The 22,641-nt window shown below is 29.2% G+C and overlaps 1 pseudogene; it reads right to left on the bottom strand.

Moving 5' to 3' along the window:
- Positions 1-807: 807 nt before the first annotated feature.
- Positions 808-22,641, bottom strand: part of LOC111298249 (bifunctional dTDP-4-dehydrorhamnose 3,5-epimerase/dTDP-4-dehydrorhamnose reductase pseudogene) — a 42,945-nt pseudogene continuing 21,111 nt past the window's right edge.

Below are 22,641 nucleotides of genomic sequence, written 5' to 3'. Positions count from 1 at the left end.
TAAAAATAAAACTATGACAAAATTAAATTTTAAAGAGTACCAATACTTTCAAATTAATGGTAAAATATCTAATTATACAAGCTTTCAATGAATTATGAAAACTGTTTTTATTATTTTGATAATTTAAAATTAAAAAATACAAATAAATCATTTGTTAAATAATATTTTATTAAAATAAGAAAAATAAATATAATTTTTAAAAGAATGAAGTTGAAATTTTGATATTCAAAGTTGTGATCAAATCTTCTATAGAACAGTTTTAATCTTTTTTTTTCTTTGAAAAGTAGATTGCATGACAACATTAAATAAAGATATGGAGTAAAATTAAAAGTAAAAAAAATTACATGGAAAGGAGAAATTATAGTAAATTATAAAACAAGGGAAAAAACACTATATGATTTTAGTCCCCCTTAAATTATAATGCATAAAATTAAATTATGAAACTAAAAAAAAAATAGAATAATTATTAGAATAAATATAATAAATATAGAATAGTAATATGATTTTAATCTTTCTTATATTCCAATGCAAAATTAGATTATGAAACATAAAATAATAAATAAAATAATAATTTTAATTTAAAAGGGATCAATTTAAATATATATTAGTGAGCAGCCCTAGTTCCCCTGGTTCTTTTTTGTTTTGTTTTATTATGTATTGTATAAGTATATATAACGAAGATGAAAAGAAAAAAAAGGTTAGAAATTTAAAAATAAATATTATTTGAGTAAAATTAATGAGGTGGAAGCTAGCAGTAACAAATGAATAGATATTCCTAGCCATACTACTATATGTAGAAAGCAGATTTTAATGCTTGCTTAGGTTGTATAGCTGAAACCTAGTTATTAGGGTCAAGTTCTCTTGTAGGGGTTCAAAGACATTCTTAATCAGGGATTCCTTGATTGATAGCAACTCAGGGAACTTTTTCTTTAACTTAGACGCATTTAACTTATTATTACTTTGAGGAGCAACTATCACGTTGGCTTGTTCTTCAAATGTAAAGTTCACCCACTGAAACTTGGGGTTAATATAAGTCTTGTACATCTCTAGGATCTCATTGTGGCTTACAACCCCAAGGTTTTTGAAGTTCCATAAGCCACTTAAGTTCTTTTTTACCGTCTCAATGGATATTGAAAGAAGTTCATCCAAGGTTGTCAAGTTGTAGGGAATATTGACCACCCTGTTGTAGCGTGAAATCTTGGTGATGAAGTTGCATGGATTGCTTAAGTTAGAAGAGATTGGCATCTGAACTCTGAGGGTGCAGACATTGTCATATCTTTTAATAGCTCTTCAACCTAAAAAAATGCAAAAAATTTATGAGTACTTAAGACAAACTAACAAACAAAATGTGAATCAGACTAAAGATATCCAATGTAGTTATCATAGCCTTGGTTTTAAATAGAAAGAACTGATGAAATTGGGTTTGTCTTTCTCTTTAAAGCCAATGCTAGAGCCCTTAAGATGTGTAGCATCATACTCAAATATACACTCAGTAGCAAAATTCATCATCAAAAGCCCATGCTCTCTACAAACATTTGCTAAGGTCAAGGTTCCAGCTACATTGGTGTGAATTATTTCTATTTTGTGAGATTCACACCAATCAACATTTGGTTTACCAGTCACACAAGCAGCATTAAAAGCATGGGTTGGCTTTATGTTTTGAATATCTACCATAAGTGATGAATGATCTTCCAATCATCCTCTTCCATATTCAAATGATCTTTCCTTTTTTTTTTCCTCTATTTTCTTTTTAAAAAGTTAAAAAAAAAGTAAATAATTTTGGTAAACCAAAATTGAATCAAGCTTTCATACAATTATATTCTCAATTTTTTTTTCATGTATTTTTCTTTCAATTTTGGTTTTCTCTTATTTTTTCTATTTTTATGCTTTTGGGTAAAAGTTTTTGCTTCTTTTAGTTGTTGAATTGAATGCCGAATCAACCAATCTAAACAATGCATTAATAACTAAACTTATATGAACACATTTTAATCTCACAAAAAAAAACCTACAAATTTTATTCACCATAATAACCTAAAAAAACAAAATTAAAAGCAACAAAAATAAAAAAAGATGAGTTTTGATTACCTATAAGGGAGATTATCATCAAAAGTAAGCAATATTTTAAGCTTGGCTCCTCTTTCAGAAGCCAAACCAACATGCATCTCAACAGCCATAGCCTTCATCACTTACCTTAACCTCCCAACTATGGTTTCAAAATTTTCTTCCAACTTTTTCAAAACTCTAACTACTATTTTCCATTTCCTCCTACTCATTACTCTCTTTCCTATGACCAACGCTGCCACTACACAAGTCGCCATCATCACCCCTACTGTCACCCTTAAAACCACCTTTCCCATCAAATAACAATGCTAATAATATAACTACCTATATTTACGTATCTATTAAAATATCCATCCTCGCATACCTTGCTCCATCAAAATATAATTTTTTTTAGATTTGATTAATCTAATTGTGGAAATGCCACCGTTTTAACATATTGATCTTTTTTGCTTTCTTTTTGCTTTTAATTTTTTTTTACTAAAAACCTGCAAAACAAAACCACAAATAAAACCTCTTTTTGGGGTGTTCTTTTGATGGTAAAATTTACAGTATTTTTACAGGTGATTTTTTTGGTAAAAATTGTTAGTTAAATTTTTTTAAGAAACACAAAAACAAAAATGATTCTTTTGTTTTCTTGAAGATGACTTGATTAAAAAAAACATAAAAGAGAGCTTTTTAAACGTAAAACAACCTCTTTTTTCTTATTTTCTTCTTATTTTTTCACGCATCCTATTGCTTACTTTCTCTCAAGCCTTTTAACATTTTTTCATTGACTTGCCACGTGACCCTTTGATATATTCCATGAATGCCAAATTTCATTCTATGCAAATGTTTAAACTAATTTAAATAATTTTTAAGTGGACAACTCGCTTTAAAGTATGAGCTTTTCAAGAAGTGGGTTTGTATGGGTCTTTAAAAAGAATTTAAAATACGATTTTGGTCAGATCTCATTTAATGTTAGTCAAAATTTCTAAAAAAAGTAAAAAGAAAAGTAGATGTCTCCTCATGAACTATGCAGCAAAGAGTAAAAGGAATTTTTTTTAGAACTAAACCCATAAAATTGAAAAGAAAATTCTTAAGAAAGGAGAAAAATCATGAAAAACTTAACAAAAAAAAAATCGAATATGTGGCAGGCCTAAGTTCCTTTGGGAACTTTTTTATATATAGTAGTATAGATATATAAAGGTTTTTAAAACTTTGGGGGGCAAGCCCCTTCAAGTTTAAACCATAGTTTGCCTTTGCCACACCATATTCCAAATGTGTTACCATTGAGCTTTATTCATTTCCTGTCTACATAAAACCTCCCTAACTACATAGTAGGCCAGCTTAACTTTATATTTCCTAAGCTGAGAGTCTAGCCAAATAAGCACATCTTGACCCTTTATCTTGCTTAATGATATATGTAATATCCTAGCCACATCCTTTTTTGAAAACATCTTTTCAATTATATTAGCTTTTTTTGCGGAGCAAAGATGGAGATTAGTACATAATGAAAATTTTTATTAATATAATAAGATTTCGGGTTAAATCAAATTAAGCACAGGCTTAAAATAAATAATGTTTATGGTTCGGCTTGAGTAAAACTATGTTCATGAGCTTGAAAAGTAGTATTATCCATAGACAACTATTTTTTAGAAATTATTTTCCACATTTAAAAAGAAAAGGACAATTTCTTAAAAAAATGTTCTCATTTTTTTGTTGATCAATAAGTCATTTTCCATTAACTAACTAATTTTCTATTAAAAAAACACTAAAAATTTCAAAAATTATTTTTTAAAAGTAATTTTTCACTAAAAAAAAATGGAGCTTAATGTCTAGCTTCACTGAAAAAAATATATATATGTAGTGATGAAAGGAATGATTATGTAGAAATCTAATTTTGTTCAAAATTTTTTTTTGGAATTGAAATAGGCTTTCGACTATAAATTGAGCCTGATTTGAAAGCTTTAGGCCTAATGGGATAAAAACCCAAAAAATTTAATTTGATTTTGATTTTGATTTTGATTTTAATGTTTTTTTTTTTGGTTTAATTTTACTTTTTAGTCAAAGGTCATATTAAAAAAAAAGTCAAAAAAACCAAAATAAAAAATGTGAGATTTGTTTTGGATTCAATTCAACTGTAGATTTAATTCTGAAACTCAATGACTTAATAATTTTGGAATTTCTTGGACCCCATTCTTCATGAAAAAGAAAAATCACAGAAAATCAAATCATAGAAAAATCCTAGATTTGGTTGAGGTAATTTTTTTCGAAATTGAAAGGGATTGAATCCCTAAATAAAGACCCAATCAACAATGCATAGAAAAGAATAAGTAATTGGCAAAGAAACAATATCAAACAATTCAAAGTAATTGAATTTTTCTGGTTCTAGGTTAATTTTTTTAGGTTTTGAGAATCATTCTAAGTTTGGGCTTTTTTGGAAGTAGTTTGGAATTTAATTTATGTTTTTGGATTTAGGTTAATGTAAAATTTTTAAAGTTCTTGGATTATTGAATTTGATTCTTAGGTTTTGGGTTAGGTTTGTGGATTATTTTGGGATTTGGGGAATTTTAATTTATAGATTTGGTTTTGATTTATGGGTTCTAGGTTGAATTTGTTGAATTTCTAGATTTTTTTTCTTATTTTCGAGGTTTAGTTTTAAATTTCTGGGTTTTTCTAGATTTAGATTGAATTTTTTGATAAAAGTTTAAGTTTTTTTTGTGAGATCTACAATGGCTGAAAGGATCGACAGTGGCTAGAATCTGAAATTCTCAGTGGTTTTTGGGTTTGATTTGAAATCTTTGATGCCTTTTGGATTTTTCAACGTCGGGATATAGGAATTTGGCAAGTGTTCTTAGTTTTTTGTTGAAAAAGCTTGGAGAGAAGTTGAAGAAATTTGTTTAAAGAGAGAATGAATGAGTGAATTTTGAGGAAAATGAAGGATTTTTTTTCACTTTTATAAGTAGCATCAAATGACAGCATTTTGAGAGCCCTTGGCCTATGCTAAGACCTGAGTGGATTTGCGTGTATATTCTATCCAAACCAAACTTGATCGTAAGGTTTTGTTTTTCTTTTTATGGTTATTTTTGTTTCTTATTTTATGATATTTCTATTTTCTAGTTTTTTTATTTTTTATTTTTAATATTTAATTGTGTGATTGAATTAAAGAATGAAAAAGAAAAATTGGTAAATTATTTATTATTACTTGCTTGATTATATTTATTTTTGCATGATTATATTCATTTTTGTATGATTTATAATTGCATGTTTATTAATACATTTGCATGATTTATAATTGCATATTTATTAATATATTTGCATGATTTAAAATTGTATGATTATTAATATATTTATTAGTATCTATTTGCATGATATAATATATTATTGCATGATATTTTAATATTATTGCATGATAATTTATATTAATAGTATGATAATGTTATATTTGCATGATTAATTTGTTTGCATGGTAATTAATTTTTACATGATATTTTATACTATTGCATGATATTTTATAATATTTTATAATATTATTGCATGTTTATTTTTTATATTATTATATGATTTATTGCATGGTATGATTTTATATTTATTGCATGATATTTCGGATTATTGCATGATTGCATATTTAATTTTTGATAGAATTTTTTGTATGACAATATTGTGTAAATAAATAAATGATTAGAATTAATTGATTTGCATGAAAAAAGACCATATTTGATTAAGGCATAGATAAGTTAACATATAATTAATTTGATACCAATTTTGGGCGTAAAGGGATGCTAATATCTTCTTTGCATGTGACTGACTCTCGAACCTTAGCTTTGTTGATATAGATTAGAACCTATTTTTTTTGGGTACCTTAGTTTACACTTAAGATAACCTTGAAAAGATAGATTTACATAAGTGGTTAATCACACCTAGATAAAAAAAATTGGTGGAGACTCCATAACTTTCACATGTTTTTTAAAAAAAGGTCTTTTAAGAAAATGTTTTCAAATAATAAAATAAAGTAATACTCTAAGTAAAAATAGCCTTTGAGATTCTTGCTTAAATGTATGAAAACTCTCAATGGTTACCATTCACGCAAAGTATTATCTTGATTTTGTGGGACAATTTAAAAACTCCTAAAGTTAGAGCCATTTTTGAAGCTTTGCATAAATATAGGGGAGAAAAGGAAATGTTTCGATACTTAGGATTTTTCATCTTGATCAAAAAATAAATGGTTTTGTTTTAAAAAAAAACAATAAAATAATTTTCAAGACTTTTTTTTGAAAAGCTATGATTATTGAAAAGGATAAATGAAAGGATTAGTTTTAAACATTAAAAACAAGACCATTTTTACAAAAGCTCAAGGATAATATGCAATCATTTGGTATCATTTTCAATGGGCACTGTGAGAGTGCTAATCCTTTCTTATGCGTAACCAACTCCGAAACATTGATTGGGTAAACTATGCAAGTGTACAGGTTGTACAAGTAGTAATAGTTTCAGTAAAGATATCATCCTGCTAAGATTAGGTAAAGAAATTCCTAAGCTGAATATCTATTATGAACATACCCTTTTAAAGTTGGCTCAATCAAACAAAGGAAAACATGGCATTAAATTAACTAAAAGAAAAAGAAATCAACCAAAGCATGTAACAAAAGTATCGTATGGTGTAGAATTGCAAAATGTAAACTAAGTAAAGTAAAATAAAGTGCAAAAATAGTAGGTAAATTGAAATGTAATGAACTAAACATGATTTAAAGTAAAAAAAAATTTGGAATGCAACCAATAAAAAAATTGCAAAATTTAAGCTAGAACACGAAAATAAAAAATATAGCAAAATTTGGAAACTAGAATTTCAAACTAGAGATTTGGATTTAATTCATGTATAATCAAATGAATATGAACCAAAATTGATAGTAAATTAAAGGAACAACATGAGAAACTAAATTGGAGATCAAAAATTGAAGGAATTACAAGAATCAACAAGTACAAGTGTAAAACAAAAACTGATTTTAGTTCATTAACTACTGATTCAGTGGAGAAAAATTTAGATTTGGAATCTTCTAGAGAGAGTGAACTTGAAGTGAACTAAAATAAGCTAAATCAACAAGTTTACTATAAAATCTAACAAAAAATTCACACCAAAATAAGAAAAAAAATACCTCAACAAACTAAAAATCCAAACAGTAAGCAAATAAGCTGAAAGCAGAGTATGGTCAACAAAATTAATTGAACAGCCATTAAAACATGAAATAAATTACAAAATAATGAAAATAAGAAAGAAACAAGTAAATCTCAGAGTTCAAATGTTTAAAGGAGCAAACAAATTGCCTAGAGGAGAGAAAAACCAAGCTCCAACCTGAATTGCACACCTTATCTTCACTACCTCCAAGATTTGAACCTTAATTTACAAAAATTAACTGTATTGATTGGGTATAAATTTGAAGCTGATTTTTTACTATGTTGAAGTCTAATGAGTTAAAAAACTTTGAAACAAAATTGGAGCAAAACAAGTATGAAATACTTTAGTTTTGGTTAAAACATTGCAACTAGGTCAAGTGTGAAGATGCAAAAACAATTTTGAGATTAGCAAGAATACTTGAAGATTTGAGCTAAAAATCAACCAAATTTGCAAATTTCATTGCCAAAATTGTAAAGAACACTAAAAAGCTTGAGGAAATGTAAAATTACAATCAAAATCAATAGAAAAAACATGAAGATCAAGGGCTATTTGGTTGCTAAGAAAGTAAAATGCTATAAAGGAAAGTGCTAAAAATAAAGAACAAAAAAAATAAATCCCGAAGTTAAAGTTTCTTTAAAATGGCTAGCTTCAATCTTATTTATAGGCATGAGAGTGGTGAATGGAGCTCAAAAAAGCTCTTCAAAATATCTATAATGAAGTGAGCTTCTACAGACTTCTTTCCTCCTTACTTTTACACTTGGTGTATTTCTATTTGGCTTTAAACTCTTCACTGGTTTGCAAGCTTCTCTTTATGCATTTTTGCCACACCAAAAAATTCACTTTATAGCTAGTAGGAGCTCTCCAATGTGCCATGTCATCACCTCTTGAAGTTGTCCTTTAAATGCCAAAATGTGAAGCTCAATTCTCATGCAAATGAAAGTTACATTCCATGCCAGTAATGCACCATCTTTTCCTTGTTAAGCCTCTTGTATCCATTTATGCTTTCATTTTTTGCTAAAAAAAAATTCAGGTATTCCATGAGTAAATTTAACAATAAAATCATTAGAAAATGCTAGAAATAATGCTAAAAAATCATGGAAGAATAGTTCGAGAAAACTCCCTAAAAAAAAATCTAACTTAATGACATTAGTTTTAGAACATTTTCACAATTTGCTTAAAAAATAATCTAAAAAGTATCCAAATTGACCAAAATTTTTCATTTTCTTCATTTTTACCTACACATGCAAAAAATGTGCATTTAGAAATATTTTTGCCATAATTTACGAGGAATAAGCTAAAATATAATGAAGATTACACAAAAAATAAGCATTAAAAAGCTAAAATATTAGTGCAATCAAACCCCAAACTTAAGTTTTTGCTTGTTTTCAAGCAAAACAAAATTGAGCAAGAATCATCATATACTCTCAATGTTTCATTCAACATGGAAGCTTCATGTATTAATCAATGGATATAACTAAAGCAATATCACGAATGAGTGCTAATATAAGAATCTACCTAGGTTAAGATCATTCCTAACTATGGTTCCATAAGCAAACAAAACCTCTCACACATCCTTGCATGAAATCTAGTAATGTTATGCCACACTTGAAACTTTAATAACGAAGATCAATTAAGTACGCTCATGTTCCATAAGTTTGCTTATCATATCTTTCTCCACTAATGTAGATAAACACATTATCAATGATCATTTAGGACTTTAACAAGCTTTTAATGTAAGGCTAAGGTCAAGGTATGATAAAATTCATTTAGGCTTAAGTACTCTAACAATGCATCACATGTCAAGAATCATCCATAGTTGAGCTTTTAAGGTAAGAAATGTAAGCTTGACTAAAGAATCACCCCAAACTTTGATTGTGCCCATTTTTTTATTTTTGTTTTTGTTTTGCTTTTTCATCACTTTATTGTTTTTGCTTTTCTTTTATCTTTTTCACATTTTTGTTCTATTTCTTGTTTTTTTTTTCTTTTGCAAGCTGGATTTTTTTTTCTTTTTTCAAAAGTTTTTTCAATTTTTTATTTTTTTTCTGAGCTCTACATTTTTTTCCTAATATTGCATAGCTCACAAATGTACATGAATGTCTTATTGCATATATAGCGTAAAGGACCAAACCGTGACAAGTGATATCAGTGCCAGCCCTAAACTGTTCGATCCACACCAAACACCTTAAGGGAAGTAGGTATGGTAGCCAGCCTCCGTGACGAGAGCGTCACGAGATTGGGTGGGAGAGAATGTCACGGACCTAAAAAAAAGTGCTGAATCTCACATCGAAGATAATAGGAGGGTCACTGGGGTATATAAGAGTTCACACCACCTCCGCCTTATGAGGCACCTTTTGTAGGATAAAACTGTGAGGCCAAGGGGGCCAGAGTGGACAATACCTCACAAGGGTGTGAACCATGGCGGTTAGGCTGATCTGAGACACCGGATGAGTGGATGCCCGGGTCCCAAAGCCGCATGAGTTTGGAGCTTAACTCTCGACCCATGACAAGTGGTATCAGAGCCAGCCTTAAACAGTTCGATCTATGCCAAGCACCTTGAGGGAGGTAGGCAGGGTGGCCAGCCTCAGTGATGAAGGCGTCACGAGGTTGGGTGGGAGAGAATGTCACGGACCTAAGGAAGAGTCTTGAATCCCACATTGAACATAATATGAGGGTCACTGGGGTATAAAATGGTTCACACCATCTTTTCCTTGTGAGGCACCTTTTGTAGGACAAAATCGTGAGGCCAGAAGGGCCAGAGCGGACAATGCCTTGTCCTCAGGCAAAACAAGATTGAACAAGAATCATAATATACCCTCAATGCTTTATTTAACATGAATACCGCATAGATTGACTAAACCTTATTCAAGAATTTACTAAACCTAAGTATAATCTCATATTTCACACCCATTCAATCTTTTTCTAAAGCTATATTCATTCTTAATCTCTACCTATCATTGGTTTCATGAATAACTAATCAAAGAAAGCATAATAATGATTCAAGCTACCACATGTCAAGCTCAATTTCAAGGCAAAAATCAAAGAAAATTCAAAAAATTTTGAACAAATTTTATATACCTCAAAACTTAAATAACATATTGTCTTCAATGTAAAAACATAAAGCAATAAAGTATAAAAAAAAGAAATAAGAGAACTCCCCTATCACATGAAGGCATGATGGCTGAATGTGAAATTCAAATTAGGCCAAAACTAGTGCATCATTTCAAGCTCTTATTCACTTACAAAATAAAGAAAACCACTACGTAAAGAAACTATATTAATATGTACAAGAAAAGACAAACAAAACATAAAAATCATAAAATAAGCAAATGAACAAAACATAAAATCTAAAGCTTGGGTTACCTCATAAGAAACATTTTATTTAAAGTTAAAAGCTTGACTTTCATTGGTATTAGAGAATCATACATACTTTGTTTCAGAATCTACCAACTTTATTCTTTTTCTTTACACCAAATATGTACTGATAAGCTTTAAATGAATGTGGTACTCAAGGGTAGAATTGTATCGCACCTCTATGAATATTTTAAACATATTGTAGTATAGCCTAATAGAGGGGGTCATTGATTTTAGTACCAATGAGATAGGTACCACCATAGAAAATATGGATATAAGGTCTATAATGAAAGAATCCTTCATAAATGATATAGGTGTAAACTCAATAAAAATTGTGTCTAATGTGGAGTCAAACAACCCTCATCACAATCATTAAACGATGGGTTTTCAAATATATGCAATTTCAACTCATTATATAATGGATTTTCAAAACATAAAGAAAAATGCATGGATATACTATAAGGTTCATTTTCTTGTTGATTAAGACTATTGTTGAGACCTTTTTGCAACTCTTGGTAGAAAATTGAACCATCCTTTCCAAAATTCATATCATTCACTTTTTCTTACATTGATGGTCTATCTAAAGGAAGCTCTAAAAATTAAGTGTCTATAGCTTTGGGCATAAGATTAAGGAATAGAAAAGCTACTAAAAAAGTAAGTTCTATACTAATGAATTCATCTTCATCCTTAAGTTGAATATTAGATTCAAGAAAGAATGTGTCTAAACGCTTGAGTGATCTATCTAGTAAATTTTTCTTATCAACACATATATCCACCTTATTTATTTTCACACAATTGGGTAAGTGATCATTAAAGAACTTGGGAAATGGCATTAGTGGAGTATCAAGATCAACTTCTTTTTAAATGCTATCCTCTATCTCAACTCTCATAAATAATCCATCATCCTAGCCATAAGCTTGGCCTTACCTCTATTATTTTTTTCTCTACAACTTTTACAAAATATGGTGTCTCCAACACAACAAGCTTTCATCATTATCATCAATTCACATCGAACCTGCTCTCCTCAAGTGATTCCCTAATGTATGCTCTTTTTTCTCCTTCTAACAAAATGTTGACTTTGTAGTCCTAGGCATATGATCTAAAAAGTAAGTATTTAAGGTATAGGTATTTTGACCATATTACCTAGAATTTCTAATGCATGACTCTAGGTCTAGTTGGTATTTTTCTTGAGTTTGGAGTAATTCAATAAGCATCTCTTTAAGGGATGTTTCTTTTCTTATATGAGAGGTAGTGATGAACATTGTGTGCATGAAAAATGATGTGAAGATGAATGACATCATGATGGAGAAAACTACTACTGTGGTGGAGCATAATGTGGCACTTGAGAAACTTGCAATGATGATGAAGAATGTTAGGGTGGTGAAAGGTTTTGTCGAAGTGATGCTCGATAGGATAAGTTGGGGTATAATGAGGTGGTGAACTAAAGGAATATCTCAGATTAGCATTCCACATAGTCTTAGGATAACCCTCTCAAGTGTGAGTAATATAGGTGTTTGTGTAAGATTAAAAGTATTAGTTATATGGACATATATCACTATGGTAAACTTTTTTATACATTTGACCATTATCATGTGAGTTTGGAAAGTTATGGACTAAACTAGGCTTGGGATCACTTTTAGCTTTAATGGCCTTTACTAGATTTTTTATAGAGTTCATTTTTTTGGTTAAATCTTTAAGAGCCAACTCTATTTTGGCATTTTCTTCCTTACTAGGCCATCGTCCTAAGAAGTCATTGAAATAATAAGGTCCAGCATGGTTCACATGATGCTCAACTACCTCATAAGTATTGAAATCCCAAATATGGAAAAAAAATCCTAAAAAAAAACCTATACAAAACAAGTTAGTTTGTACAACCTAAGGAAATAAAAATAAGTTAGTAACTAACCTAACAAAAGTACACTAAGGGTGAACCAGTCTATAAAATAGCATGGTGAAGGACGATATTAGCCTAAGACTCTTTACACCTAATCTCTGGTAATAGTACTAAAAGCTTGATTGGGGAAACTCTATAAGTACATAGGCCATTTAAGTAATAATAAAAACTAAAAAGCCTAGATTTTAATCCCATAAGGATTAGTTAAAGACATTCCTAAGCTAAGTACCTATTATCCCCATACCTTCTAAAGTTGGTTCGATCAACAAACAAACATGAAAACTAACTACTACAAAAATAAAATTGGATAAAGCATCAAAAATATCAAAATTGGAAAGCTAAGTAAATGAGAAAATGAATGAGAACAAGAGGTAAATGCATGCTATAAAATGTGAAATACAGTAGCTAAATGGAATTAAAATTAAATTTAAAGTAAAAATGAAGTAATGTAAATGCAACATGCAACTAAACTTACAAAACTTGTAAAATCAGAAATATAAGGCTACAATAAGAAAACTATGACATCAAGAATGAAACTTAATTCTAAATGTTAACAATTTTCATGAAATCAAACTTGAAATAGAAAAACAATTAATGTTGTGAAATAACAAAAAAAATTAAATGCAAGTAATGGAAGAAAATTGTAAAATCCAAGGTAGAGATTTAAAAACCAAAAGTAGGTGTAAATCTAAAAACTAAAATTTAAACTAAAAATATGGACTTAAATTGCATAAAATCAATGGAATATGAATTGGGAATTTAGAGAATATTAAAGGAACAATATGAGAAAGTAATTTGAAGAACAATATTGAAAAGAAAATGCAAGAATTAACAAGAAAAAGTCAAAACTAAAACTGAGTTCATTGTAGTATCTACCAATTCAAATGAGAAAAAAATTAGACCTAAAAGTTTCTATAGAGAATGAATTAAAACTGAGCTAAAACAAGCTAAATCAACAAGTTTACTAAATGATTCAACAAAAATTGCATAAAATAAGAAGAAAATTAGCTTAATGAACTCTAAATCCAAACTATACACAACTAAGTAGAAAATAGAGCATGAACAACAAATGTGATCCAAACAACAATCAATCCAAAGAAATACACTGGATTAAGCAAAAACCAACAAGTAAACAAGCAAAACTATAGATTTAAAGTGAAAAAAAAAAAGAAAAAACTTGCTAAGGAGAGAGCAGTTCCATGCCAAACTTGCTAAATCAAAATTGAAACTACATTGTCACTGCATCTAGACAAATCTTTCAAGCTTGATCTGGAATGTTATGGTGTGAGTTTGAGGCTGAATTTTTAATATGTTGTAGCTAATTGAAGTAGGAAACTATGAACAAGAGTTTGAGGTTGAATTTATAATATGTTGTAGCTAATTGAATTAGAAAACTATGAACAAACATTTGAACAAAAACAAATAATATTTGAATGAGATATAATAAAAAAACCTTGGTAGGAAAGAACTAGTAGATTTAAAATTAGATTTGAGTAACAACAAAAAATTAATAGATTTGAGGTAGAAATCAATAAAATTTGCAAGTTTCATTCTTAAAATCGTAAAGAACACTAAAAAATACTGAAGGAAATGTAAAAATATCATTAAAATCAATTGAAAAACATAAAGATCAAGGGTTGTTTGGTTGTTAAGAAAGCAAAATATAGTAAAAGAAAGTGCAAAAATTAAAGAACAAGAAAAATAAAATCCTAAAATAAAGTCTCTCTAAAATGGCTGGCTCTATTCCTATTTATAGGTAAATAAGTGGTGAATGGAGCCAAAAAAAAAACTTCTCAAAAATATCTACAATGAGGTGAGCTTTTAGAGATTTCTTTCATCCTTGCTTCTACACTTGGTGTATGGCTGTTTGTAGACTTATTTGTTCTTCCTCAATTGCAAGCCTTCCTTATGCATTTTGCCACTTCCAAAAAGTCCAAGTTATAGCCAATGAAAGCTTTTTGAATTGCCAACTTAGCTCAGCTTTTTGGTGCCTTTAATCCTAGCTGACTCATTGCACTTTTTGTGTTCAATTCATGCATGATACACTTCCAAGCATCCTTCATTCATCCTTCATATTTTTATCTTTTTTTTTTTTTGTAAAAGTTTCCTATAAAAATTATCAAATTAATAGTAAAAATATATGCAAGAAAAATCAAGGAAACTTCTTCAATGTCAATTTTGCTTATTGAATAGTTTAGACCACTTGCACTAATTACACAAAAAATCATCTAAAAATGTATCAAAATTATCCAAAATTCCTAAATTTTATAATTTGTACCTACACATGAGATAAATGTGTATTTAGGAGTACTTTTACCAAAAACCTTAAGGAACAAGCCAAATATGAATTAAATTGCACTATGAGCATGAAAAAGCTAAAATTTTAATGCACTCAACTACCATTTTTAAAAATCTTGAAGTGCAAAAAGGGAGATGGCTAAGTCTCTCAACAACTTTTTCAAGGCACCTTCGCTAGCAATACTGATCCTTATCCTAAGAGAGAGGGAAAAAAACATTGTAAAGTAATTCTTTTAAAAGCAATTAAGAGCAGATCAGTGACCTTATTAGGACACCCTTAATGTCATACCCATAGAGTCTGTTATGAAAAAGAAAAAAGTAAAAAAATAAAAGAAAAAAAAGGTGGATAGTTTTTTATCCTATTGAGTACATATTCAGGAAGGTAGTACTTATAGTCATTATGAGGGTAGTTCTTCTAGGCCTAGCTCAAGCAAGTCTGAACCATAGAAGCCACCCATCTTATACCTTTAGCTATTTCAACAGCAAAATTCAAAGGGCATTGCTGATTGCTTTTTAATTGATGAAGTTAAGAATAAAGAAAGAATTACAGAGGAATTTTTTTTTAAAAAAGGATGATATTGTGGTAGTTAATGAAAATCGCATCATAAAGGAATTTTTACAAAGACTCTTAAAAAAAATGAATGAATCAATGATCAAGGAAACTTTGATTAAGTTTGAAACCTTTATATGTGCCAAGTTTGAGCTGAATGTGCCAAATGAGAAGGGTTATAATTTAGGGATATTGAAAGATAGCTTAGAGACTCCTGCTTATTCCAAATTCCACTCAAAACAATTTACATTGCATCTTTAACACCACTCCATCATGAAATTGTCATGGAAACGCCATTGACCCTAGAGCTTAAATTGAAACCCACATATCTAGTCCTTCAAGTAAGAGATGTGAGATTTTTGATAGCTTACTTTCCACTACCACCACCACACCACCTGATTACAAGCTCTAACCTACTGCTGCTCCCTTCAGGGATAAAGTTGTGAAGAGAAAGATGATTAAATGGTTGGGTTCTAGAATCAAGTATGGTGTAATCACCATGGCCATGGTTGATCATATTTGAGTTGATGAGATGGTTGAGCTAGAGATCATAATTCAATGCTTTTTGGAAAGCAACCTAAGTTTTCCTTTCTAGTTATTTTTTGTATTTATTTATTTATTTTTCTCATTTCGGGTTATTTCTTTTGTTTTGTTTTGTTTGTAAGAAAAATAAAAGCTAATCATGAGAGCTTTAAGAAAAGGCCTCAACTAGTTAAGGAGTATTCTTCACCTCTTACAGTTAAATTCATATATGCTTACACATTGAGGATAATGCGCATTTAAAATTTGGAGGTGCAAAAATTTGAGCCAGAATTTTAAAAATTTTCTAATTTTTTTTCAAACTTAGGCTTAATTGACTATTGCTATGAGTTATTAGTATGCTTCCTTTGTTTGATTGTCATTGATCCTATGATAAAAATCATATTGATTTTTATTATAGCTTTAGGAAGAGAATAAACTTGTGTGAAGCATAAGATGAATTTTAGAGTTTGTTGGTGTTTGATTGCTAGCTTTCACTTGTGGGTATATGTTTTGATCATCGAAGTGCATGTTATTCAGTGATTGCTTATATTATCATAGGAATTGTATTTCATTTTTTAAGTTGTGCCTATGTTCTAAAATTTGTCTAATCACTTCTGGAGGTGAAATTCTAAGCTACACTAAATTAAAAAAATGACTTAGGCCATATTTCGATCAATTGAGCCTTTTGAGCCAACCTTAATGCATATATCCATAGTCTCCCTTTTTGAACCTTATATTATCCTTTCCTTATTAAGCACCTATATCAATAAACTTAGACCATTCTTACATTTTCATCATTGTTGTCCTTACCCTATGTGTATAAGGATCATCCCTGTTATAATTAGAGAGCTATGTCATATTTAGAATAACAAAAAAAAATTTAAAAAGAGAGAGAGAGAGAGAAAGAAAGAGAAAAAGAATAAAAAATCAAAAAATCAAAATAATAAAAAGAGGAGAAGTTTAAGTTAAGGGTTAATAAATTCTTGAAAGCTCTTTAATTGATCACAAGCATTAGTGCATAAGTAGAGTACTTCAACCTAAAAATATCTTTTATCTTACCTCTACCTAGCCTAACATTACAAACTAGCAAAAATCTAATGGTATTGAGTTTAGTTTTGGTCTAACATTAGTGGAGAGAAGTGTAAAAGGCAAACTTATGGAATATATGTGAACTTTGATTACATTGTGTTAATTTCATGGTTGTATGTTTACAGCTAAATTGCATGAAGTGATATGTGAAGAATTTTGCACCCAATGGAACTTTAATTGAGCAATGCACATTCTAGGATAATTCTCATGATGAGTCTTTGTTTAGGATTGACCTAAAGCTATAATCATCATGTGATTTTTGAGGAAACAATTTTCAATTGATCATAGTAAGTGAAATTGACTCTTAGCATAAGATAATTTTGCTTGTCTTCAAGCAAAATGTCAAGTTTGGGGGTGTGATACTTCTATTTTTATAAAATTATCATGTTCTTAATTGATTATTTTACTTCTTAATCAAATTTTGCTTAATTGTCCACCTAATTTTTTCATTTGTTTAATGAGTAGGTGATTGGAAATATGCTTGCACTTTATGCCCTTATGTTAGTAATGGTTAAACCTATTAAAGGAAATCAACTAAGGCATGGCAATGAAGGTTTAAGAGGTGAGATGAGCTAAAATTAATGAGAAAAAGAAGTTATCAAGATGAAAGGAAATTGCCAAAACTTGCCCAAGAAAAGTCAAAGCTATGAGCTAGCCATTGGTGCATGTACAAACTTCATTTTTTGCATTGGCTAGTTTGCAATGTATGAAATTGACTTGGAAGGATGCAAGCTAGTTTTAGAGAGCCTAAATAGGAGGAAAGCCAAGCCAACAAACCATAAATCAAGCCAAATTTGACCAAGATGAATCAATAATTAAAAGAATGCAAGAGAGGGGGACCATTTGCAAGTCAAGATAAAATATGACCATAATGAAAATAGCATTTGTTAGGTTCTCTTATGCATCTAAAAATCGATGGTTTGAAGGATTTTATGGTTGTCAAATTTAAAGAATGTATATTGGTTGATGTGGCTTTTTAGTTTCATATAAGTGGAAGATTACATGGGACTATACAATGTGGCATAAGAGCATGGGAGCCAAGTCCGCACCAAGTTGCTAGTGTGGACTAGATTTAGTGTTTTGTTGTATTCTAGTCTACAAATGGCTCATTTTGAGAGGTGATAAGAATGTTTACATGTGTCCTAGGTGGAGGCATAAAAAAAATTCTTCATGCTAGCTCAACATACAACAAATAGGGAGGAAAACAGCTTGCAAGTCATAGTTTTGGTGTCTATTTACCAGCAGTAGTTTTGCTCCATTATAGCTAGCTTTTTTAAGGGTTAATATTGTTCAACAAGGACCTTTGATGGGCTAGCAAAATACCTAAGACTAGGCTATATATAGGATAGTTTAGGAGAGAATAAGGGGAGCTACTCATTTCACTATTTAATATTTTCATTTTTTTCTTTTCATTTTTTTTTATTTTCAACATCACTGGCAAGCAACATTCTTGCTGACCTTGCCATGACTTTTAAGTGCTCATTTTAGCTTGTTTCCATGTTTTATGTTGGCTTTATTTTATGCTTTCAAGTTGTTTTATTGTATTAAGTTTACATTTTAAGATTACACTTGTTTCCATTTACATTTTTATCAATGAAATTCCAGCTTTGAATTTCAGTTTTTTTGATCTTTGGCTAGTTTTAAGCCTTATGTTTAAGCTTTTGATTGAAAGAAAAAGATAGTCCAAGGTGGCTTTAGCTTGAGGAATTTCCCATGGGGGTCTAAAGAACTTGATTCTTTTTATTTTATTTTATTTTATTTCAAGTTTTATGCTTGCTTTTATTTTCTGCCCATCTCTTGTTTATATTATTTAGTGCTCTTATTTCTATTGCTATTTGTTTACGATTTTAATTCATTTTCATGTTATTTTACCATGGTTTCATGTTAGTTTAGAACCTTACATTTTTTGCACTTGCATTGCATTTATTTTTCTTCTCTCTTTTATGTGGTTATGTGGTTTTGAGGGGCTAATATCATGGGTTTTTGTCATTTTTGCAGTAGATGCATTTTATGTTTGTTTTTAAGGCTATTTTGAGGTCGTGTTATTGAATTCTAGTTATCCTATAGCTATGTTCATATTTGGTTGCATTTAGCCCATTAGATTAATAGTTAGTCCATTTTTGCTTACTATTTTGAATGATTTTTGGTCGATTTTAGAACATGTTCACTCTATCATTTCACTTCATTTTCAAGTCTACTTTAACCCTACAAACCCAACTTTTACAGTTCCCTTAGGTAAGATCACATTTGCATAACATATAAGTTCATAGTTCTTAGTTTCCATGCATTTTAGTGTTTCAATTTGCACTTTAATTTTTTACATTTTTTAGTTAGTTTTGAACTTGTATTCTTGCATCATTTTATTTCATTTCTAGGTCTATTTTAAGGTAGTTCATCTAGATTTTACAGTACCTTTAGGTTTTAGGTCATTTTCCTTTCATTTTGTTTCACAGGTTTAGTTCATAGTATTTCAGTGTTTTTGGTTTACCTTTTATTTTTCTTTTCGGTTTGGTTCGATTTTGGCATGTAGTGTCTTGTAGGTTTTACATCTCATTTTGAGTCTATTTTAGGTTATTTAAGTAAGATCTAGAGTTTGCATTCATTTAGGTCATATTTTTATTCAATTAAGTAGTGCAGGTCACATGTTAGCTTCATTTAGGCGTTTTATTCTTTTATTTATTTTAGGTAGTTTTCCCAACACTTTTTCATGACATTTTCATTTAGAATAGTTTAATTTCAGTTGTGGTTGTATACTTATGATTTACATTATTTATTTTTAGAAGTTTAAATGTAGTACACTAGGTGTTTGGTAAAATACCTTAATGAAAATTGATGGGTTTGCATTTAGGTTTTTAGCTTAGCTTTTAAATTATGTTTTAGGACATTATTTTATGCATTACCAATTTCCCACATCATTTTCATGTTTAAATTTTGTTCTTTGCATTTCATGCATTTAAGGCTAGGTTAGGATTTTGATTAAGTTAAATTTCAAAATAAAAATGCTAATTTTCTTTTTTATGTTCTGTTAAGTAATTTTCCAATTTGGTTTTTGCCTTTCAGGTTCTAATTTTTATCCCTTCTTTTTTTACTTACAATTTTATTTCATGCCTTTAGTTTTGTTTAGTTTAATTTTCAAAACTTTTAATTTTTATTTTTAGTAACATTTCTATGTTTAATAGCATCTATTTTTAGTAACTTATTTTTAGGTCTTTGCTTTCCATAATATGTAGTAATTTAGGTTTAGTTATTTGGTAATTTTGTTAGATTAATTTAGGTTAATTAGATATAATTAAAATTTTTTGTAGGACTAGATATATCTGAAAAGCTTGAAATTAGTACTTACCTTTAGGTTTAGACTTCCTAAATCCCTTAAGAGATGATATCTAGAATATTTCTAATTTTTATTACTTTTGCAACCCATACACTTGTATCTAGCACGCTACAAGAGATGCTACTTAGATTCCTTTTATAGAGGGGGTTTAGCTAACTTAGGTTTGTGCATAAATTGTATAACTCCTAATTAACCCTTTATGCTAGTCAAACATACACAATAAGTAGACATTATGCCTTTTGTTTCATTTCTTTTATTTTTAGGTCTAATCCAAACCAAATTAAGTCCAACTTAATTAGTCCTAATTTTAATCTTTTGAAATTGTCTTATTGCGTGTGACCTATTAGGTTTCTTAGTATGTTCGCAATAAACATAAGTGTTGTGATCATTTATATTCAGCTTAGATGAATTAAACCTTTTGACTTCATCACTAATTCAACCTATGAGATCAATTGCTTGCTTTATAAACAAGAGCATAACCATATATTAGTCTCAATAGTTTTTGTCAAATATCAAAGTATTACAAATATGACAATGTTTTAACGAAAAATGATTTGACTTGAAGGACAAATACCTATAAGAACAACCAAACAAGTTTACAAGTTGTATAATCTATATTGACAAGGTTAGGCTCTGATACCACTTGAAAGAAATTATGTATCAATATATAGAGTGATAGTAGTGGAATTTTTAAAATTTTAAGTCTCTAAAACCTAAATCAATCAACAAAATCATACAAAACATAGCATAAGGTTTTGGCCAAAGGTGGTTTACCTTTAGCATCGACTTTACTTTGCTCCAAGCAAGTGATCACTAAATTTCTTTTCCAAGCCAAAAGTTGTCCAAACGTGGAACCTCTAAGTTGTCCACATGAATAACTATGAATAAACCTTGTTGCTTACCCTTTAGGAGTTGTGTAAGTGTACGAGTCAAGAAAGTAATACAAATTAAAAATATTTCGAACATCGACTCTTTAAGGATTGGGAGTTCTAGACCTAGGGGTAAAATTTTAACATTTGGAGTATATTTGGTCATACGAAAAATTTTTATAAGGTGATCTAATTAACCTAAATTAATCTAAGAAAATTTACCAAATCATCAAACCTTATTAAAGCAAAAAATTATGGAAAGAAAAGCCCTAAATGGAAACTTACTAAAATTAATAGTTATTAAAAATAAAAGGTTGCTAAAAATAGAAAACTATAAATCCTATAATTAAATTAAGCAAATTTAAAAGCTTAAAATAAAATTGCAATTAAAGAGAAGAGAGATAAGAAACAGAACCTAGAAGCAGGAAATTAAAACAAAAAATTAAACCAATAAATTGCAAAAAGGAGAGTTTGCATTTTTACTTGAAAATCAACTTAATTAAAATTCTATCCTAATCTAGCATGCATGAAATGACTAAAATGAAAATGACCTATAAATATACTAAATACCAACTTAAAATAGAATTGAGAATTGCCTAACAAACTAAGCTAAAAACTCAAATATATGGCCATTAATTTTCATTAAGGCATTTCATCGAACATCTAGTATACTAAATCTAAATCTTAAAATAAACAACCTAAATCCTAAAGCATGCAACCAAAACTAAAAAAACTATTCTAAAAAAAAATGACACAAAAATACAACAATAATGCCTAAACTCTATTAACAAAATATAAACACCTAAATATAACTAGCATGCAACCTAGATAACTTGATCAAATGAAAATGTGAGCTTAATGGATGCTAACACTTATGTTGACCTAATTAACTTAACATAAACTCAAAATAGGACCAAAAACCTATAGAAAGCTAAATAAAAAATCTAAACAAATTGGATAAAAAAATACAATGCAAACCATGACATGTAATGGCCATGAATCTTAACTTTATGAGCTAAAATGCTAAAAAAATTACCAAAGACTTAGTAGTACTATAAAAATTTAAATGCCATAAACTAGACATAAAATGAACTAAAATGATACATGTGAATCTTCTCCAAAATTGACCAAAAAATGCAAAGAATTAAAATGCAAACCAAAACTTGTAAATGCAATATCAATAGACTTATGAACTAAAATGCTATAAAAATGACCTAGGACCTCAATCAACTATAAAAGTGATTGAAAACCCTTAAAATAGAGCTAAAATGAATAAAAAAGATTCATGAAAACTTTTTTTTAAAACTAACCAAAAAATAAGAAAAATAAAATGTAAATCGAAAGCAAGAAATTTGACTAAAGCTAAAACCTAATGGACTAAATGCTAGGAAAATGAAAAATGCTCTTACCACTACTAGAAAATGAAGTTTTAGCTACTACAATCTGTAACAACTAAAAATGTTGTTGCAAAATTTCATTATATTTGCAATAACTTTTCATAGTCAATGCTTATTTGAATTTTTT

Source organism: Durio zibethinus, chromosome 16 (assembly GCF_047325235.1).
Source record: "Durio zibethinus cultivar Kanyao isolate XHJ-2024 chromosome 16, ASM4732523v1, whole genome shotgun sequence".
In the NCBI taxonomy this organism is placed as follows: domain Eukaryota; kingdom Viridiplantae; phylum Streptophyta; class Magnoliopsida; order Malvales; family Malvaceae; genus Durio; species Durio zibethinus.
This window is presented reverse-complemented; position numbering and strand designations above follow the sequence as displayed.